At 44.7% G+C, this 21,578-nt stretch overlaps 1 pseudogene; it reads right to left on the bottom strand.

The window, feature by feature from the left end:
• Window positions 1–21,578, bottom strand: part of LOC137668056 (DNA-binding protein RFX7-like) — a 112,266-nt pseudogene that overhangs the window by 2,733 nt on the left and 87,955 nt on the right.

Below are 21,578 nucleotides of genomic sequence, written 5' to 3'. Positions count from 1 at the left end.
ACACTCATGCAAAAATAAAATCACTGCTGTCACTAAATGTGCTGGACCAATGAAAGCCAATTCACATTCCCTATTAGGGACTCAGCGACCCACACAACTGGTGTCAGCTCTGTCACCTGGTTAAACTTCATCTCAAGGGCAATTATTCCCACATATAACCTTAATTATCCCTAGCTGACATTCCACTGTCAACGACTTCAAAGACTAACTCGGCCTATGTTATGGGGTCAGAATTCTGCTGCCTCTGTATCGATCCCGTAACTCATGGCATAACAGAGTCATTGGGACAGAAAAGTGTCAAGGGACCCAAGCCTTGGAACATAAACGGTTTTTCCGTCCCACTGACACCACTGCTCAGTCACTGGCAATTTACCACCCTCGCATAAGGCGGTTTCTCTAGAGAACGGCTGGAGAACATTACGGGTATTGGGCTGGGGACAGCTGCCACAACAATGCCAACAGCAGGAGGAGACAGAACTGCAGGACTTCCGTTAGACATACTGGTCACACCCTTGGTTGCGGTGCCTTCTCGTTTCTTTGCTGGAGACTCTCCTGGCAAAGGAGACGGCAGTTTCTGTTCTTGCTGCTGCTTCTGGATCTTACGCTGCAGCTGCTGCTGGGCATCAACATGAGATGGCAGACTTTTCACTTGCCGTTGAAAGGAATTGCTTTCAGCAGTAGCTATAGAAGCTGAGGGCTGGGGGATCCCTTTTATTCCTGAATACAAAAGAAGAAGAATGAATTATAACCATGCACAGCCTGTCTGCTGTAGTGCCACTTCTGTATCTAACCACCCAGAACACGTGGCAGGCACCTCCGCAACCATTCTGGGAACACCTCCTCCACAAGGTGCTCCCATCCACTTCATGCTCAAATTATTCAGTGTTTCAGTTTATTTCCACGTTTGTGGCAAAACCTCTATCTGATAGACAGGTTGGGCATTAGCTGCTAAAACACCATGGACTGGTACCTTGTTTCTAGAATCCCAAATTGCAGCTTTTGTGTCGGCAAAATCCAAAAACAATGCATTTCATGGAACTGACAGGAGAGGGCAGCGGGTAAGTTTCAGACGAACCTTTAAACTTAAATCATCTGCTGGGGTTCTGTTTTGTTATCAATGTCTAAGGCAGCTTTGAAAATGAAAAATCTTTCCAGAAAGCTGTGGGTCTGTGTCACAGAGGAGCAGCTCTGAGAAGATGGTATTATCTAATGGCCAAGGCATTAAACACAACGCATATGATATCAGAATGGATCACAACCTGGGTGTGACGAGGGATGTGGTGAAAGAAGGGCAAGAAGAGAAATGTCCAGGGAAAAAAAAAAAAATTAAAAAAAAAGAAGGAAAAGGTGAAAAAACTATGGGAATTAGAATGAGAGAACATTTTTCCTGGAGACAATGCCTTTGCTGATCACAAGCAAGCAAGTGGTGCTTCCAGGGAGAAGAACAGGGAGTCAGTCTCATCAGTGCAGCTGGTGCTGATTTCACTTACAAAATCACATCACATTCATCATCTTTCGTTTATTAACAGTCAAGAGGATTAGCGTGCTCTCTCAGTGACCAACCAACCCTGTTGAACTGCCCCCCTAAAAATGCTTTAACATCATTCGCATTTTGTAGATTTCACAGTTTATTTTAAAATAAACTCTTATAAATTAAATCAACACCATTTTAGGGCAAGTATTTGGTTTTAGATACCCAGTACACGCTTGGCAACTGTGCTCTGGGAGCCCACCCTCTCAGCAACAGTCTGCATGCACCATGAGAGCTTCAACACTGCAATGTTTCCCCTTTCACAATTCCATCTTCACAGAGCAGTGAAATGCCCAAATATATTGCAATTCCTGGAAAACAAGTCAGCTATGTGGGCCAAACACCAAAGGCAAGTAACATTTGTGAGAAAAAAATTCAACACATTTTTCTTTGAGGGTAAAAGTTTGCTTTTTCCTCAGTTAATGCACAGACACTGTAGCTCCTTGCGATGAAGGCCAATGCAAATAGTTTATTTGCCATTCTACAAAGAACATCTCCTGAAATGACTGTCCAAGCCCCTAAGGCATGCATTGGAAATAACTGCCCTTTTCCTTGAAGGAAACCATGTTCTCTTGAAGGAATTACGGGGAGAAGCTACAGGAGTGGAAGAGCTGTACATACACCCAGCATTCCTTCTAGCTCACGGCAAGCAGAACCAACGAAGCCAAGCAACAACAGGTAAAAAAAGGAGCGTACACAGGCAGCAAACCCTGCCCCTGCCACCCATCAGTTCCAAGCTGCAATAAAGAAAAGCGAGCTGGGAGCAGAAAGAACATGATCCAGAAGGGGATCACCCCACTTCACAGCCCTGACCACCCGTTTCCATTTGAAATCACCTGTCTTAAATCAAGAGAGTTGCCTTAGTCCAAACAAATTTTCCTTGACAGCTGTGGGCAAAACTTCCCAGAGGGAAGTCTAGGGGGCATGTTGTGCACCTGCACTTCCCTCCTCATCCTTCATTTTCGTAATTTACTTCACCCACTGCTACAAAAAAAACACACTTTAAATGATTAAGTGACTCATTTTGAGAACGAACAGGGAAGCAAAGAACACAAAAGTAGATGTACAAACAATCACATTGCGTGTAAGCTTTCCCAGAGACTCAACAGAATTGGAATTCATCTGATGTAGCAAAACACAAAATAATTCTTCTTTTTACCTTGATCCTTAATGAAGATTTGAAATCGAGTGCTGGAATCTCAGTCACACAACTGCCCCCGGAGAAGGGTCTCCTGTCCCTCTCAATGCCCCCCTCCAGCCCTTATTTCTAATGGCATCAATCACAACAGCAGCTGACGTGATTGTACGACCTGACACTCATCAAACATCTCAGGAAAATTTGCATCTGACATATCAGAAATACCTGGAAGAAAATCTGTTCTTGAGAGAAAATGAAGACAGACAATTGTTTCCAAATCAGGACAAGTTATCAGACAGAAACACAGCTACAGCAGCCGTCTGTCTGCAAACCACCGCTGGACTGGCACCAAACTCCTGATCTAGCAAAGCACATCAATCCAGCACAATTACTCACATGCTTAAAGTTAACCATGCCCTAAAGTGCTTTAAAAGACCAGGGTCCTCATCGGAGGAATGGGAGAATCACAAACTAAACCCCAGACCACTGCTTATATTCACATCTCTTTAGACAGGTACCTGCAAGAAAAGTAATTTGCAGCAATGTGGACTAAAATCACATAAACGCACGCTCAATGCTCAGAGTCAGTGTTTAGAATTTGCCCTGAAGAGAAGCGCTCCCTCAAACCAAGATGTTATTACTCTTTAGAAAAAGGTCCCCCTTTCCATTGATTCAACATTAAGTTTTCTCATTACCTGCTGGTGCCCCTGCCATTACTGTTAAAGCTGCCATTGACTTGGTACCAATACAGTGACTTTTTACAAGGAAACGAGCCCAGTCCAAGACCGGATCAAAAGGCTGGCTCAGCACGCTCTGGGCCCAGTCACAAACAAGCCAGCAGGCCCCAGAGACAACTTCCTCATCAGCACTTGGCAGCTGCCCAGATGGCTCTGCCTCATCCAGCTAAAACAAACAAACAAACAAGGCAAGGTTACTTTAACTATTAAGGGTCACTAAGGCATGAAAACAAGACTAGAGAGCAAATGATGATCAGAAACATACAAAAAGTTGAAGAAGTATGTTCAGGGTTTTTCATGGAACTGTGAGAATGAGATCACAACATCAGCACCATTCAAAACGAAATGCCTTAACGTTCATCTACTGGTTGTTTCCAAAGGCATCACATGGAACGGACATTTCTGGAAGAAAATCGCAGAGAGAATCCTAATATCTGGACCACCAACGACTGCATCCACAGTCTTGTCAACTCAGCAGCCACTGTTACCCAGGAACTGCTTCTTTCACCGGGGTTCCTCCTCCCTAGCACTGACTTTTTTTTTAAAAAAAAATAAAATAAAATAATAAAACCAAAACAGATTCAGAGTTAAAGATACAGCTTGTGGGTGGCAACACTGTGAAAGTCTGCTTCACCTCCTAAATTAGTTGGTTTTTTTTTTTAAAACACCACTGCAATTCATTCTGAACTTTACAGAAAAACATCAAACTGACTCAGAATATAAGTATTGCAAAGAAAAATCTTAAAAAGTACACAGCTCTTAAATTTGTTTTGAAAACTTCTGACAGAAAAACAACATAATAAATGTTAATTTGCACAAATACATAGAAATAAGCAAGTCTATATCAGACCCCATCTCCAGTTTTATGAAAGTCAAGGTTGGGCAGTGTTGGCATACGCACAAAAGCCTTCTTCTTCCTCAGTCCACTGGAGCAACATGTGAACAAGAATTACGGCCTAAATCTTCTCTGCTCGTTAGTTGGGGATAGGAGGGAAGGGCAGCAATTCCTCTGATACCCCTCATAAGCTCTACAAGCAAACTCAACAACACATCAAAGAATTACTGTCATTAACATAGTCTCACAGCCAGCCAGAATCAAGAGCCTATAAAGGGCCGTGTTCTTGGGCAGGTTGTTCAGAGAAGTACAGCTTGAGTGTGGTAAGGCCTGAAGTCCTCAGGAATATTTGAAAAGCAGCAGGTAAGAGACCTGTCAGTGTCCAGAGAAAGATTCTGCCTACACAACCTCAATGGAAGAGAGCTTAAGAGGACCCAATTTAATAAAACATACCTTCCCCAGGAACCAGATTCACCTTTACAGGTCTAACATAAACACGTACTGAGGACCTAGTCCTCTTACCACTGTATCCCTACTGAACTATGAGAGCTGCTTAATTATAGACATCCTCATAGTCATTAACAGCCCTAAATTAACAGAGACTTCATCTGCCTCTGCAAACCTACATCTTCATGCAACTGAGCATACAACCTAACGATAACAGGGAATAAAGCAACAAAAGGTAATTATTTTGCTAAGTTTACTTATGCTAGTAAAAAGGGCACTGTTCTCTGTCTCCAGTTCTGTCCTGGTTTCACTGGGATTTTGTCTCAGTGTGTGGCCAGCCACGGTGATCAGGGCCATCAGCAGTTAAACGCAGGGCAGCTGACCCAGGCTGGCCCACAGCTGTGTTCTACAGCATTGACAAGCAAGGTCACTACAAAAGGGAGGGCTGGGGGGAGAGGTGGGGCTGCTTTTGCTCTCCTCTCTTCTGGCCTCTCTTTTTTCCCCTCATTGCTGACAATTGCTATTCCTGGACAACCTGCTGCAACCTGTAGCTAAGTACACTTGTGTGTGCTTTGTGTTAACCCACGAGTCTCCCTCTTTTTCCCAATTTCCTTCCTCAGCTGGGAAAGGGACAGTGGGTGAGAGAAAAACTGTTATTGTTGAGCCCTGGGCACGGGCTAAATGAAGATGACAACATATATTCTTACCTGGCTCCTAAGCTATCCTTGGCCAGGCCAATGACAGCTGTAACCTTCACCCTGACAATTTGCGGGTTCTCCTAAAATACAAACGAACATATTCAACATGCATTCAGATTTATTTTTCAGATCTATTTTTAATTTATAAAGCTAAAGCAATTATTGGCATAATTCTGAATTTACACTGAAAACTATAGACTAAGCAACAAAGTTATTTTGTTTGATAGAAACAGCTCTAAGTTTCAGCAGCAAACTTATTCTACTTTTACCCCTTTTGAAGTCTTATCACCCGTTTATCCACATATGATGGCAGACACAGAATCCAAGAAACTGGATAAGTCAACACAACAGGGTTTGGCTTTTTTTAGAATTCATTTTATTTTGTTTCTCGGCATTGCAAAGGAGTGGTATTTTTATTTGAGTCAGGGTGCTTAACCCCACAGGACAGGGTTGCTAACCCAGCACACTGCTGTTCCTGCCAGCCTTCTTTCCCAAGTGCCACGCTGCTCTGGCAGTGGCAGGCACCATTCTCCCCAGCGAGCCCTGCAATACGCCTGTATCACACTGGATGCAGCACGCATTGCACGGGGCAACGGTAAGAGCAAGCTGCTGCTGCCACAGTTCATACAGCCCAGTGACTGCTGCTGCTCCCAGGAAGGAGAGCATCTGGGAGCAGTTTCCCCAAGCAGCTCCTGTGGTTCTCAGCAGGCAATTCTTAGCCATGTTTTCTCCAGAGTAGGGAAGAACCTTTGTGACAACATGCTCCGAACAGCACGACAATTTTTGGTGCCCAGGGGCATGATCTGTTAGGACACAAAATGGGTTGCCATTTACATCTCACTAGCCCTTCGAGGGACCTGCGTTAAACACCCGGACAAATGCGTACGGACCAAGCAAGTTTTCACCTAACGGTATCTCGGCATTCATCAGAGAGCGGGAAATAGACTCCGACCATAAATTTGTTTCCTGAGGGGAATGAAAAGAGTGTCAAATTTATCACAACAGATTAATAAAGCAGTAGAGAACTCTGGAAAAAGGCAACAATAAAGAATCCCTGCATCTATTTTTATTTTTCAGTACACAGAGGCCACGCTCAAAATATTGGGATTTCTGAAATGACAGGGCAGCAGGGTATGAAATTTTTAAAAACCAAAAACTATTTCAGTTACACTTGATTCAAATTACAGCTTCACAGGAGTGACATAAGTGATTGCACTCCTCCTGTTAATTCATATAGCTGTGCAGAGTCTTACATGGCTTATCTGATGAGCTACTGAATTCAAGAGGGGAAAAAAATCCCAACAGCTGTGACCATGTCAGAGGAAGGAGACAGAGGAGCACTGTTTCTCTGGAAAGCAGAAAGCTTTGCAGATGAAGGACTGTCTGTAGGCAATGGCTAGCCAGAGACACTAGTGAGGAAAGCTGACCCAGTCTCGGTGCTTAAGGAGTGTCCTGGTTTGGCCTAAACCAGGCCGATTTTCCTTTCAGTGATTTTTACTTTCAGCTAAGTCTCCTCTAACTAACTGCATGTTTTTGCAGACAGTGTCTGCTTCCAGGACTGATAACGCTCGAAGTTTGTAGTTATCACTGAGGCACCGGTAGGGATGTTGTGCAGAAAGGCTCTTGCTGTACTTATTCTTGAGAGAAACCAAGGTCACTGCTGAATTCCTCATTGCTTACGAGTGAAGAGCCGAAGGGGGGTCGCAGCTGCAGTGGGGAGCAGACAGGGCAGGTGACCCAAAATTGACCAACGAGGGTATTCCATCCCATACACGTCATTCTCGGTATAAAGTGGGGGGATCACGAGGGTCTCGCTCTCTTTCTGCTATGGCCGGTGTCCAGAGAGGACTCCATCTGTTTTCCTGCTGCCTCCGATCCCGATCCGTGCGTTCCTGAATCCAGCTCTCGACCGTCGCTAGGCCCAGGCTGGGCCTTCCCGGAGCCTGCCCTGCAGTGCCGGTGGGGACGTGGCTGACTTCAGGGGAGCTCAATCTTGGTTTTGTATATATATTTTTATATATTTGATTATTTCTATTATTATTATTATACTTTTTTTTCATTATTATAGTTTATTAAAACTGTTTTAATTTTCCAACCCAGAAGTCTCTCTCTCTTTTCCCTTTCCCTTTCCCTCTGGGGGGAGGGGGGGGGGGATAACAGAGGGCATCTGCCGCAGGTTTAATCGCCAGCCCAGCTTTAAACCGTGACAGATTTATTGGCGCCCAACGTGGGGCTCGAGAGAAGCTCCGACAGGTTGCTCTGATAAGTCGAATCCCAGCTCCAGTGGGAGGAGACCCGGAGAGCTCAGCCAAGAGAGTATCAGATTTCTTCCTTTGAGATTTACGAGGGGTTGGAAATTAAAACAGATAGCTAAGATGATAATGTTATTTGTGAGCCTTGTGTTACCTCTTTTCTTTATAAAGCTTGTTTTAGAGTTATGTGTAATGATACCTTACTTGCCGTATGCGCTGTGTGTTAGTGCTTTCATGTGGTTTAACAGGGCATGCTGGTCAAAATGTGTCTTTTTGGTATGGGTTTTGATACTGATTTATGTCATGATAAACCGGGCAGTTATTATTCCGATCTCTTATCTCTATGATACAATGATGGGCAGCTTTAATCGCGAATCCGTAGCTGCGCACACCGGGCGTCTTTTAACTGATTTTGATAGTATCTGTTCCTTTTTTGCCAAGCTGATTCCTGCAAAATTCGAACAGGGCATGTCGTTATTTTCGTGTGTCCTGAATGCATTACTGGTGTGCTATGTGATTAGATGTCAGTGCAGCAACAGCGGGAGGTATCATGCTGCCCCTGTAACCAGGAGAAAACACCGAAAGAAATCAGCTAGTAAAGTGAAGGATGATGACTCAGAGGCTTCTAAGGCAGAGCCAGCACGGGACCCAGGTGAGGGCCCTTCTCAGTCAGAGTCAGGGCCTGACACAGAGGGGGGTTTCCTTGATCGTCTTTTTAAAGAAGGCCCATTACACAAGAAGGACAAGAAAGGTCCTTCTAAAGCAGAACAATCACAGGAGGACTCGGACTCGGAAGTAGAGATAACCTACCACTCCTTATCCCTGAAAGAACTGCGAAATATAAGAAAAGATTTTAGTCGTTATGACCGTGAGCCAATAATTACCTGGTTGCTCCGATGCTGGGATAATGGGGCAGATAGCATAGAATTGGATGGCAGAGAAGCCAGACAGTTGGGATCCCTGTCCAGAGATGGTGGTATTGATAAGATGCTTCCAAGAAGGTCGAACAGTATCAGTCTCTGGAGGCGACTCTTGTCAGCTGTAAAGAGCAGGTATCCCTATAAAGATGATGTTATGAGCCACCTAAGCAAATGGACCACTATAGAAAAAGGTATTAACTACCTTAGAGAACTAGCTGTGCAAGAGATCATTTATAAACACCCTCAGGACATTGTAGATCCTGTAGATCCTGATGAAGTGGAATGCAACCGATCCATGTTCCGGAAGGTTGTGAAGAATGCTCCAGCGACATATACCCACACATTGTCAATATTAGTATGGGGAGAAGATGCTATGGCACGACCTAGTGTGGGTGAAATGGCTAACTATATGCGACAGTATGAAGATAGTATTTCTTCCCCACTGCAGGCCCGTGTCTCGGCTGTGGAAAAACTGACTAAGGAAAACAAAGACTCATTGAAACAACTGTCAGACAAACTGTCCAGGATCGAGAATAAACTTGACTCTCTACCTACACAGGCCCACGTTGCAGCCTTTAGGAGGCAACGCCCTCCTACTGGACCGGCTCAAAGGAAATGGAACACGTCACGAGGTATCCTGTGGTTTACCCTGCGTGATTATGGGGAGGACATGAACAGATGGCATGGACAACCTACCAGTACCCTACAGGCACGAGAACGTGAGTTGCAAGCTAACAGAAATACCAGAGAGAATTTTTCTAGGAGGATGGCTGCTCCAGTTACCAATGAGCAGGACCCCAGTCAGGGTAGATGGGCCTCAAATCCTTTTTTTCCAAGAGTGAATAGAGGAAATGAAGGTCCAATCCCCGTGAGCAGCACGAATCCAATCTTTAATTAGAGGGGCCCTGCCTCTAGCCAGGAGGAGGAGAGGGATAACCGGATTTATTGGACTGTGTGGATTCGATGGCCTGGCACATTAGAACCACAAAAGTATCGAGCCCTGGTAGACACTGGTGCACAGTGCACCCTCATGCCATCGAATCATAAAGGGACAGAATCTGTCAGTATCTCGGGAATAACAGGAGGATCTCAAGAGTTATCTGTATTGGAGGCCGAAGTGAGCCTAACTGAAAATGAATGGAAAAAGCACCCCATTGTGACTGGTCCAGATGCTCCGTGCATCCTTGGCATAGACTACCTTAAGAAAGGGTATTTTAAGGACCCAAAAGGATATAGATGGGCCTTTGGTGTAGCAGCTGTAGAGACTGAGGACATTAAACAGCTGTCTACCTTGCCTGGCCTCTCAGAGGATCCTTCTGTTGTGGGGTTGCTGAAAGTTGAAGAACAACAGGTGCCAATTGCTACTACCACGGTGCACCGACGACAATATCGCACCAATCGAGACTCCCTGATCCCCATTCATAAACTGATTAGACAATTAGAAAATCAAGGAGTGATTAGCAAGACTCGCTCACCCTTTAATAGTCCTATATGGCCAGTGCAAAAGTCTAATGGAGAATGGAGATTAACTGTGGACTATCGTGGCCTAAATGAAGTTACACCACCTCTGAGTGCTGCTGTGCCAGACATGCTAGAACTTCAATACGAACTGGAGTCAAAGGCAGCCAAGTGGTACGCCACTATAGACATTGCTAATGCATTTTTCTCTATTCCCTTGGCACCAAAGTGCAGGCCACAGTTTGCTTTTACCTGGAGAGGTATCCAGTACACCTGGAATCGACTGCCCCAGGGGTGGAAACACAGTCCTACTATTTGCCACGGACTGATCCAGACTGCACTAGAAGAGGGTGGAGCTCCAGAACATTTGCAATATATTGATGACATCATTGTATGGGGTGATACAGCAGCAGAAGTTTTTGACAAAGGGGAGAAAATAATTCAAATTCTTCTGCAAGCTGGTTTTGCCATAAAAAGAGGCAAGGTCAAGGGGCCTGCCCGGGAGATCCAGTTTTTAGGGATTAAATGGCAAGATGGGCGTCGCCAGATCCCGATAGAGGTGATCAACAAAATAACAGCTATGTCCCCACCAACTAACAAAAAGGAAACACAAGCCTTCTTAGGCTTGTGGGTTTCTGGAGAATGCATATTCCAGATTACAGCCAGATTGTACGCCCTCTTTATCAGGTGACCAGAAAGAAAAATGATTTTCAGTGGGGCCCTGAACAACAACAGGCTTTTGAACAGATTAAACAAGAAATTGTGCATGCAGTAGCCCTTGGACCAGTCCGTATGGGACAAGACGTTAAAAATGTGCTCTACACCTCAGCTGGGGACAATGGTCCTACCTGGAGCCTCTGGCAGAAAGTGCCAGGGGAGACTCGAGGTCGACCCCTAGGATTTTGGAGTCGAGGATACAAGGGCTCTGAGGCCAATTACACCCCAACTGAAAAAGAGATACTGGCAGCATATGAAGGAGTTAGAGCTGCCTCAGAGGTAATCGGTACTGAAGCACAGCTTCTCCTGGCACCCCGATTACCAGTACTAGGCTGGATGTTCAAGGGTAAGGTTCCTACTACTCATCATGCAACTGATGCTACATGGAGTAAATGGATTGCATTAATTACACAGAGGGCTCGAATAGGAAACCCTAATCGCCCAGGAATCTTAGAAGTGATCATGGACTGGCCAGAAGGCAAAGACTTCGGAATGCCACCAGAAAAGGAGGTGACACGTGCTGAAGAAGCCCCACCATATAATGAACTACCAGAGGATGAGAAGCAGTATGCCCTGTTCACCGATGGATCCTGCCGTCTTGTAGGAAAGCATCGGAAGTGGAAAGCTGCTGTATGGAGTCCCATACGACGAGTCACAGAAGCCACAGAAGGACAAGGTGAATCAAGTCAATTTGCAGAGGTAAAAGCCATCCAGCTGGCTTTAGACATTGCTGAACGAGAAAAGTGGCCTAAGCTGTATCTCTATACCGACTCATAGATCGTAGCAAATGCCTTGTGGGGGTGGTTAAAGCAGTGGAAGCGAAGCAACTGGCAGCGCAAAGGTAAACCTATTTGGGCTGTTGAATTGTGGCAAGATATTGCTGCTCGGCTAGAGAAACTAGTCGTGAAGGTACGTCATGTAGATGCTCACGTACCTAAAAGTCGGGCAACTGAGGAACATCGAAACAACCAACAAGCAGATCAGGCTGCTAAAGTGTTCCAAATAGATTTGGACTGGGAACATAAAGGTGAACTATTTTTAGCTCGGTGGGCTCATGACACTTCAGGTCATCAAGGGAGAGATGCAACATACAGATGGGCTCATGACCGAGGGGTGGACTTAACTATGGACTCTATTGCACAGGTTATCCATGATTGTGAAACATGCGCCGCAATTAAGCAAGCCAAACGGTTAAAACCTTTGTGGTATGGGGGGCGGTGGTTGAAATATAAATATGGGGAGGCCTGGCAAATTGACTACATCACACTCCCTCAGACCCGCCAGGGTAAACATTATGTACTTACCATGGTGGAGGCGACCACCGGATGGCTGGAAACATACCCTGTGCCCCATGCCACTGCCCGGAACACTATCCTGGGCCTTGAAAAGCAAATCTTGTGGCGACACGGCACACCAGAGAGAATTGAGTCGGATAACGGTACTCATTTCAAAAACAGTCTCATAGATAACTGGGCCAAAGAGCATGGCATCGAATGGGTATATCACATCCCCTATCATGCACCAGCCTCTGGGAAAGTTGAACGGTATAATGGGCTGTTAAAAACTACCCTAAAAGCAATGGGGGGTGGAACCTTTAAAAACTGGGATAAGCATTTGGCACAAGCTACCTGGCTAGTTAACACCAGAGGATCTATCAACCGAGCTGGCCCTGCTCAGTCAGACCTTTTACATACAATAGAAGGGGATAAAGTCCCTGTGGTGCATGAAAGGAATCTGTTGGGAAAAACTGTCTGGGTTCTTCCTGCTACGGGCAAAGGTAAACCCATTCATGGGATTGCTTTTGCTCAAGGACCTGGGTGTACTTGGTGGGTGATGCTGCAGGATGGTGGAGTCCGATGTGTCCCTGAAGGTGATCTGATCTTGGGTGAGAATACTTAATTCTGAACTGCATGATGTTAATTGCTGCATAATACTAACAGTGTTCATAAGTGTCTTTCAGGTTGAAGCAGTGGTGATGAGACCGGAGCTAGCTGCAAGTGGCGTCCAGTAACCTCCTCGAGACTGACATCTTTAACCTGCAACCCGTGGGCACGAACTGTGACAAAGCTCATATCATCTCTCCTACCCTGGGAGACTCCTAGCCAGATGGAAACTCACAATCCTGAACTAAATGAACTTGATGAACTTTTTTTTTTGTATAGAGATGAATCATAAACTAATGTTATCTGTATATATTTTAAAATGAAAAGGTAGTGGTGATCTGAGTATGACGTGAATGGTATGGAATAAGGGGTGGAATGTCCTGGTTTGGCCTAAACCAGGCCGATTTTCCTTTCAGTGATTTTTACTTTCAGCTAAGTCTCCTCTAACTAACTGCATGTTTTTGCAGACAGTGTCTGCTTCCAGGACTGATAACGCTCGAAGTTTGTAGTTATCACTGAAGCACCGGTAGGGATGTTGTGCAGAAAGGCTCTTGCTGTACTTATTCTTGAGAGAAACCAAGGTCACTGCTGAATTCCTCATTGCTTACGAGTGAAGAGCCGAAGGGGGGTCGCAGCTGCAGTGGGGAGCAGACAGGGCAGGTGACCCAAAATTGACCAATGAGGGTATTCCATCCCATACACGTCATTCTCGGTATAAAGTGGGGGGATCACGAGGGTCTCGCTCTCTTTCTGCTATGGCCGGTGTCCAGGGAGGACTCCGTCTGTTTTCCTGCTGCCCCCGATCCCGATCCGTGCGTTCCTGAATCCAGCTCTCGACCGTCGCTAGGCCCAGGCTGGGCCTTCCCGGAGCCTGCCCTGCAGTGCCGGTGGGGACGTGGCTGACTTCAGGGGAGCTCAATCTTGGTTTTGTATATATATTTTTATATATTTGATTATTTCTATTATTATTATTATACTTTTTTTTCATTATTATAGTTTATTAAAACTGTTTTAATTTTCCAACCCAGAAGTCTCTCTCCCTTTTCCCTTTCCCTTTCCCTCTGGGGGGAGGGGGGGGGGATAACAGAGGGCATCTGCTGCAGGTTTAATCGCCAGCCCAGCTTTAAACCGTGACAAGGAGTTAAACAGATACCAAGAGCAATGGGGGAAGCAGCAGATGTCCTCCCTGGTGCCTTCCTGAATTCCACATGTCATTGAAAGGGCTTTGAAAAGGAGACCCGCAAGAAGTACTCAGAAAGTTTGCTTTATCATTGCTCTCCTATATAACCACAGGGCTGGACTCCCTAACTAATACCAACTGGAGGGGTTCGTAAAGCTAACGGATAGAATTGCTTGCTAATCCTGAGGCAGAGACTACTGACTAACAAGGTAAAGCCGAAAACAAACCACTACATAAAAATAAAATTTAAAAAAAAAAAAAAAAAAAAGGTAAGCAAGTTTCTCCCACCCTCTGTAGTCAGAGGTGATTGCCAGGGGACTGAGATGGACATCGACAATACCCGCTTACAGACAGCAATGGCCAAGACCATTCCAGCCAAATCACGAGTCCATCTTCCACCTTCACCTCAAGAAAAATTATGTCCTACTAGGAAATCTAACAGTTCAGAAAAGAAAGACCTAACAACCAACCTCATCCAGCACTGACCACTAGGACGTGTCCTAAGCTTTCCAAATTCTTAGCCATGATCAGGCTTTAAGGCACATAATGTTACCAGGATGTTTTATGACAGCAACAGAACTGACCAGATTTAAGAAAAAAATAAGTATAAAACTGTGTCAGCATCAAATTCAGAAGAGCCATTTGTTAGTATTTTTATATATCACAAATATCCTAAAATAGCTACCCTTGTCTTAACATGCCAAAACAGTGTCAAATTTACCTTCCATCCATTACTTGGCTTCAGTGACCTTCAACATCAGCGAGTTTCAGAGACTACTCAAGCTCAAGAGCACCACGTGTGCATTTTCACTCTCACTGAGCACTACTGCCCTTCACTCAGCGCACCACTACCCTCTCCCAACAAGAGGAGGGTCCTCAGTTGGCCCATGGGACCCAACTGGCAGAATCTAGCTCAAGAAACAATCTCACTGTCTCCTCCTCAGAAAAAGACCAAGAGTAGACTTTGGTGTAGGATACACTGCCCTACAAGATAAATGCCTTCTCTTGCAGCTGCGTTTCGTTGCTTAGACCACGAGCTTTTCTCAGTTATTCAAACAGGAGAAAAATAAAGACCATTAGCTCCTCTTGGGCGTAGGCATCAGAGTCAGGCTTAACACGGCATCAACGTAGTCTACACGGGGAAGATCCCAGAAGTAGGATCCACACTCCTCAGATTTTAAAGTTGCCTTAATCACCTAGTTTACTTGTATCATAATACACATCTCCATTTATCTGAATGCTGTTTTACAAAAAGACCAGGTGCTTTGTACATGACCTCAGGAAATGAGAGGCCGCAAACCTGAGGCTGGCATGCTGAAGGCTGATTCAAATACGCCTGGCTGAAAGAGAGAGTATTATTTGTGTGGGGTCGGGGCCGAACTAGGACAGCTACAGGACTTTAGCTAGTCCAGCAGAACAACTAAGCAAGCTGACATCTGCTTATGAACTGCCAGGTAGGAATATCCTTCTACATCAATAAAAACAGTTCCACAAAAATTCTGCATTGTTCACAACAATCTTCCCCACACATCTCCTTTTCCACTTTCACTTTTTCCACTGACCACTCTCACCCCCCAAAAACGCACCACACACCTTTTTGTGTATTTTTAAAACTGACAGATGATACTGAAGGGTCCACGTCTTCCTTTTCCAAGCTATAATGACTAGAAACTTCAGGAAAAAAACCCACACTAACATGCAAGGGCAACACAAGACAGGAGGTTCCCATTCTCTGGTCACGGTAGTGCGTGAGGCGGATCAGGAGAAATTCAGACAGCGAGATCCAAATAGAGTCACAAGGGCCTCACACTGGAAGGACCCGTTATGCTATGACCTCGCACATCCTGAACAGGCAGACGGGCCTGCTGACAGGACACCAGTCTGCACTGGGACCATACGACCCCTTCTCCCTACACTGATGACGGGCGGAATCGCTAAGGAACTGCTGCTACAGCTCACAAAAGCTGCCCCAAACACACTGATCTCAAAGCCATCAACAGCCAAAGAGTTCCAGGACTGGCTGAAGCTAATTTCATGCAGCCAAAGATCAGGCGATGCAAGCTCTGCACAGAGACAAAGCATCACGTGTTTGATTATGGTATCTACAGGGAATAGGTTCAAAACCAAAATTTTGTGGTTTCAAAGGCAATTTTGAACCTTTTCTTCTTCATTCACCTTGCTCAGGAGATCCTTATTTGCCCCCTTTGTAGCCACTCATACAAGAAATGGTGGACCAGTAACTGCTTCTGGAGATCCACAGGCAGCTTCAGCCTGAGAGTGTTTTCGTGGTCCGAGACACACACAGGCTGCAGCTTGTACCTCTTCTACACTTTCTACAGGGACTGGAGACACCCTCAAGCTCACGTTGCTACTTTTCCACCACCGTGGTTCTTCCAGTGGCATAGGTTTTGGTTGCGTAGGAAGGGACAGGCACCTAGTCAATAGCCAGAAACACGCCAGCTAGGTACAGCAGCGCTGCAGCTTGTCTATGGAGCTGCTCTCTCACACCAATTTATCTCCCCAAGAGTCTCTTCCTGGCCATAAATGTCTACTCACGCTTCTGCAGTCCTGACGGTCACTTGAAGGGGTCACTCTGATTTATTCCATCTGTACAGCTGAAGAGACAAGAGTATTCACTGCTGCTTTGAACACACCAGGAGCCTTACAGGTTTAATGCCCTAGCACCCAGCTGCTCTTTAACCCAGACGTGCACTTCCAAGGGACACGCAATACGACAGCCCACCAAAGGCAGCAGCTCTGGGCACAGAGTCGTACAGGGGTTGTTTATACAGATGGAGCAAGGATGTCCAGCTTCTTTTGACAACGTCTGACTGCCAGCCCCTTTGGAGGCTGGAGGCAGGGCGGGGGGTGGCAGGGAAGAGAAGGGAAGGGAACACAATAATGGCCCACAACACAGCATCCTGTACAAACCAGAAGCACATCATTTATCTCACCACCAGAACTGCGAACTGTTAAGGTGTGCCCTCGGAGAATACAAGTACCCCAACATGAATCAGGTAAAAACAGTGTGCGAAAAGGAGCAGCATTTGTTAAGGCACTGAATCTGCCAGGGAGTTGGTTCCATACAAATGAAGTGCAAATGACACCCAGTCTTTATATCTGTTAGTCTGCTCCTGACAAATTCAAGGATAAATTATTTTTAGGGGTTATACAATATTTTTAAAGCTGAAGGATGGTGTATGTGGGAAGGATAAGGCTACCACATATTACAGAGACTGAACTTGGTCTGATTAAGTCAGACAAAGCATCCTTTACAGAGCTCAATCAGCCAGTTCGTTACCTTATTATGAACTCCCAGGTCTTCTCATTATTCTATTGTTAATCGTATCAGTATACTCTAAAGTACATGTTCAAGATTAACTGGTCAAAACAGCTGAGTCTACTAACATGTGCCATTTTCACAAGCTCTAACCATGAATCCATTTACTAACAGAGAGTATGAAACAAGATGATGAAACAGAAGGCTTCTGAGCTGATATGGAGACAATTAATAACCTCAAGCTCTAAAGGCAATGCCTGCCAGCCTGTGACACTTTGAACTGATCGTAACACAGAAATCCTTTTTATGTATGCCTATTAAAATAGCTTTAAAATGTGCTCTCTACGCAGCAAAGCAATAGTCAAACTAATAAAGCGGCACTTCCAGAAGCTGGTAAGTGTTTTATTTCCACAAAAGTCACTACGAATCTACCTAGATTCAATGAACATGTATTAAGGTGAGAAGTTCTTGAAATGCCCATTTTGGGCAAGAAAACAGCATTTGGAAAGAAATTTCAAGCTTTTAAGGAGTTTAAAACTTGCTCACAACTTTATCAGAATACAATGGTCTTGCCTGGGTTACAGCTGTTTACAATCAAGGACTATAAAGAACAGGTCCATATAAAGAACACTGTCCATTCTCACCCCCACCCTTCCCAAATTCACACGGTAGGAAAATGATGCCAGTAACAACTGGGAGAGAGACTCCTACTTCACTGATGGAAGTCTAAGAGCAGAAGACAGAAGAAAAAGCACATGCAGAAGGAAAGGGTGAGAAAGAAGGCATAAACTAAGAAACGGTGACATGGCGATGACTATAGCACAAAACACGGACCAGACCAGAGAACGGTAAGTGTGGCCCGAGCCCGAGCCCCTGCAGGCAGACCGCAGCCCGAGTGCGCACACGCGTGTCTACATACGCGTCTGTGTGCGTGCAGAGTGCGCTGCCAGTTCCACGGACTGCAAAGGATAAAGATATTTCCTACACAAACTAAATGCGGGAAGATTCACAACAAGATTATAACAAAGAGTTGTAACTTGTCACCTCACCAGTTTTAGCTGCTGCCTATACCTGAGTCAGGGGAGGGGGAGAAAAGAGATCAACATTTTTCATTTTGTGCATCGAAACACTGTAATGTTACCCCAGCAAGGGGCATTTACCTTTGCCAGTCATTAATGTCTGCAACATCCAGTAATTCAACTATCAACTGCTCCTCATTGAAGCAGGAAGAACAACAACACAGAACATGCGATTATCTAATTCGGTGGCTATAAAGGCTCTCTCTGAGGTTAATGTGAATTCTTCAAGTCCAAACAATTTTACAGGAGTTTTCAGCAAGCTGCAATTCCTTTCTCAGGTTGAAAAAGGATTCCTGACACATCCCAAACCTCCAGCAGGTGACTGATTGGAGTCACACTCAGATAATCTAACAACATAAAATTCAGATCAATTCAAATAATTGTTTAGCAATAAAAGAGAAAGGTTTTTAATTAGGAGTAGGGTTCTTCGGAGTACATATTTGATTAGTATTGAAACATTAATTTTATTGGCTTTCCTATTTTAATCTTTGGTTCAACTTTTGGTTTTGCTCTTCCACTATACTTCGACAGAAAAGATTCACACAGGATGTAAGGAAACACCCAAACCAGCATGGCTAATTTAATGTAAAACATAAAATGGCAGTATCTGCTGGGCGACTAGACAGCTTTTTTTTGAGGATGCCAATGTGAAAATGCTTGAGCGGTCTAACAGAGAGCACGCTTTGACATAAACAATTGCTCTAGGCAATAACAACCTGTTATTCTTTTGTTCCAGCTAGACAGGTGAAGAATCAACTACCACTAAATCAAGCTAAGAAAAGAGCATCAAAGGATATTGCAACGATAAAACAGTACAGCCACAGCAGCATCACCTTCTGAGACTCTGGTGATATCAGGAATTATACACTAAGGCTTGCTTAAGTTTCATACCATCACCGCACATAGTACACCGATAAAAAGAGAACCGACAATTCAGCTCCGGGTATGTGCAGATAAGGCAAGCTGGAATAAACATACCAGTAGTTTGGAAGTTCAAAACTGAAACCAGTAAATAGCCTGGCCCAGCGAAAGTACATGAAGGGGAAGGGATGTTAAACGGGCTGATCACGTTCTATGTCCCATGCAGAGCAATCCCTCCCATCCCATGGACTGAGGTCCAGAAGGTCAGTAGAGGGGAAGGAAAAAAAAAAAGTATTATCAACTATTATGGGGTGTTGTGCAGTGCACATCTACACAGACTGACCTCCTTCAGCAACAGCTACAAACAGCAAGAGAAGTTTAGGATACTTGCATGGGTACAAGCGCATTAAAGCCAAGCCCCTTTTAAAGAGTAAGCACGAGCAGAAGAGAGACACACCACGGAAGTAGTTTCGTTTATAGCGTGCTACTCCCATCCGTGAGACATCTTACTCAAGGTACCCAGCTTCCCCCTACTAGTAGCTTGTATGTCAAGCACAAATTATCGACTAAAGACCGACACCGTCACACAGCAGGCCCTGAAGCCCAGGAACAGCTCGGAAACAACGCCGAAAGGTACTTACAGCTAAAGCGACTACGTATTTCAGTTGATTCTCGCATCTGCCGATTGCAGTAGTTGAAACTGCTGTTTCTATAATTATAAAACTCGTTATCTTAGCAAGTTTCCTAGCCTGTATGTCCCATCCAAGAGCACTTCACCGATTTCAAGTTGCATTAAAAGTTTGCGGGTTGTTTTGGTTTTTACCTTGAGATTATTAATGACCATAAAAATTATGTTTGAGTGTTTCACAGCAAAAACCAATTCCTTCGTGGCATTTACTGGAGCGATAAGCAGTCTCTTCATCTCAGATAAACCTTTCAGAATGTGAATAATTAAGGATTTGGCTCTTCTGTTACCTACACCGAGGTTAGCACAGAATGTTTTCCATTAAGCAGTCCAGAAGATATTGACATTCTTCACCTCTCTAACCTTAAAAACAACATTTAAGAACAGACCTTCCTCATATAGAGAAAGAGGTACTAAGAATTCTAAATACAATTCTTTAGCTCTTAAACAAAAAACTCCAACACATAATTAGAAGACCAGGCTAGCTAAGAGCACTCATATATGCTATGCTCAGCTTGAGCAATCCCAGCAGGAGACAGATACAAAGCTGACAGCATGACAAACAGGCCCAATGAAGGTATTGTTAAAACCAACCACCTCATCTAAAAGAAAGCATCTCCCACAGAACGGCGAGCCTTAGCTGAAGGAAAGCAGCTCCTGGAGTATTCAGACCTTGCAAGGGAGGCAGACATATGTGTTAGATGACCTCTAAATGATAAGAAGTTTTGTTAGCATCATCTCACCAGTTCATTTCACCAGAAGGTGGGAAGTGGGGAGGAGCCTTTGCCATCTTGACTATTCCTTCACAACCCAGAGAGCACTCTCCTCCCCCTCTATGGCGACCAACACAGCACAACCATTTTTCTTTCAAGAAATTCTCTCAAAGCAAGCAAAGCAAGTTTTAAATTCAGAAAGACTCCTATTAGAGAACTACATTAATTAATCTTGTAAACATAATGAAAGTCATTAAATTCCACCTGCCAGTTACAGTCTGCTCTTACTAACTCTTTCGAAGAACTTCAATGTTTATTGTACCATAGGAGCATTTTGTATTCAGAAATAAGGAAGCCTTGTCCTTCAAGAAACACTGGGTGTTGCTACAGATTGTATTTAACACCTCCATTTGATTGCAAATTAAGGAAAAGATTCAACGAGATGACAGACCACTACCATAGTTACCTGTTTGTCAACAGAATTTTACTTTAAAAAAAAACCACAACAACAACAAAAAAAACACAAAAAGAAACGAGCAAAAAAACCCAACAAACCAAACAAACAACCACCAAACCACTTTTCAACATATGCAACCCAATATCCACAACAGTCATGGTCAGTGTTTGTTAGTTCAGTGTGAAAGGCTTTAAAAAGCAAAACAGAACAAACCCAGGTACAGAAGTGTCCTGCTTTGGCCTAAACCAGGCCAATTCTCCTTTCAGTGATTTTTCCTTTCAGCTCGGTCTCCTCTAAGTAACTGCACTTTCTGACACTAACTGCACGTTCTGCAGACAGCGTCTGCTTCCAGGGCTGATAACGCTCGAAGTTTGTAGTTATCACTGAGGCACCGGTAGGGATGTTATGCAGAAAGGTTCTTGCTGTACTTAGTCTTAGAGAAACCAAGGTCACTGCTGAATTCCTCCCTGCTTACGAGTGAAGAGCCGAAGCGGGGGTCGCACCTGCAGGGAGGAGCGGACAGGGCAGCTGACCCAAAATTGACCAGCGAAGGTACTCCACCCCATACACGTCATTCTCAGTATAGAGCGGGGGGATCACGAGGGTCTCGCTCTCTTTCTGCTATGGCTGGTGTCCAAGGACGACTCCGTCTGTTTTCCTGCTGCCCCCGATCCCAATCCGAGCATCCCTGAATCCAGCTCTCGACC

The sequence above is a fragment of the Nyctibius grandis genome, chromosome 10 (assembly GCF_013368605.1).
Source record: "Nyctibius grandis isolate bNycGra1 chromosome 10, bNycGra1.pri, whole genome shotgun sequence".
NCBI lineage: Eukaryota > Metazoa > Chordata > Aves > Nyctibiiformes > Nyctibiidae > Nyctibius > Nyctibius grandis.
This window is presented reverse-complemented; position numbering and strand designations above follow the sequence as displayed.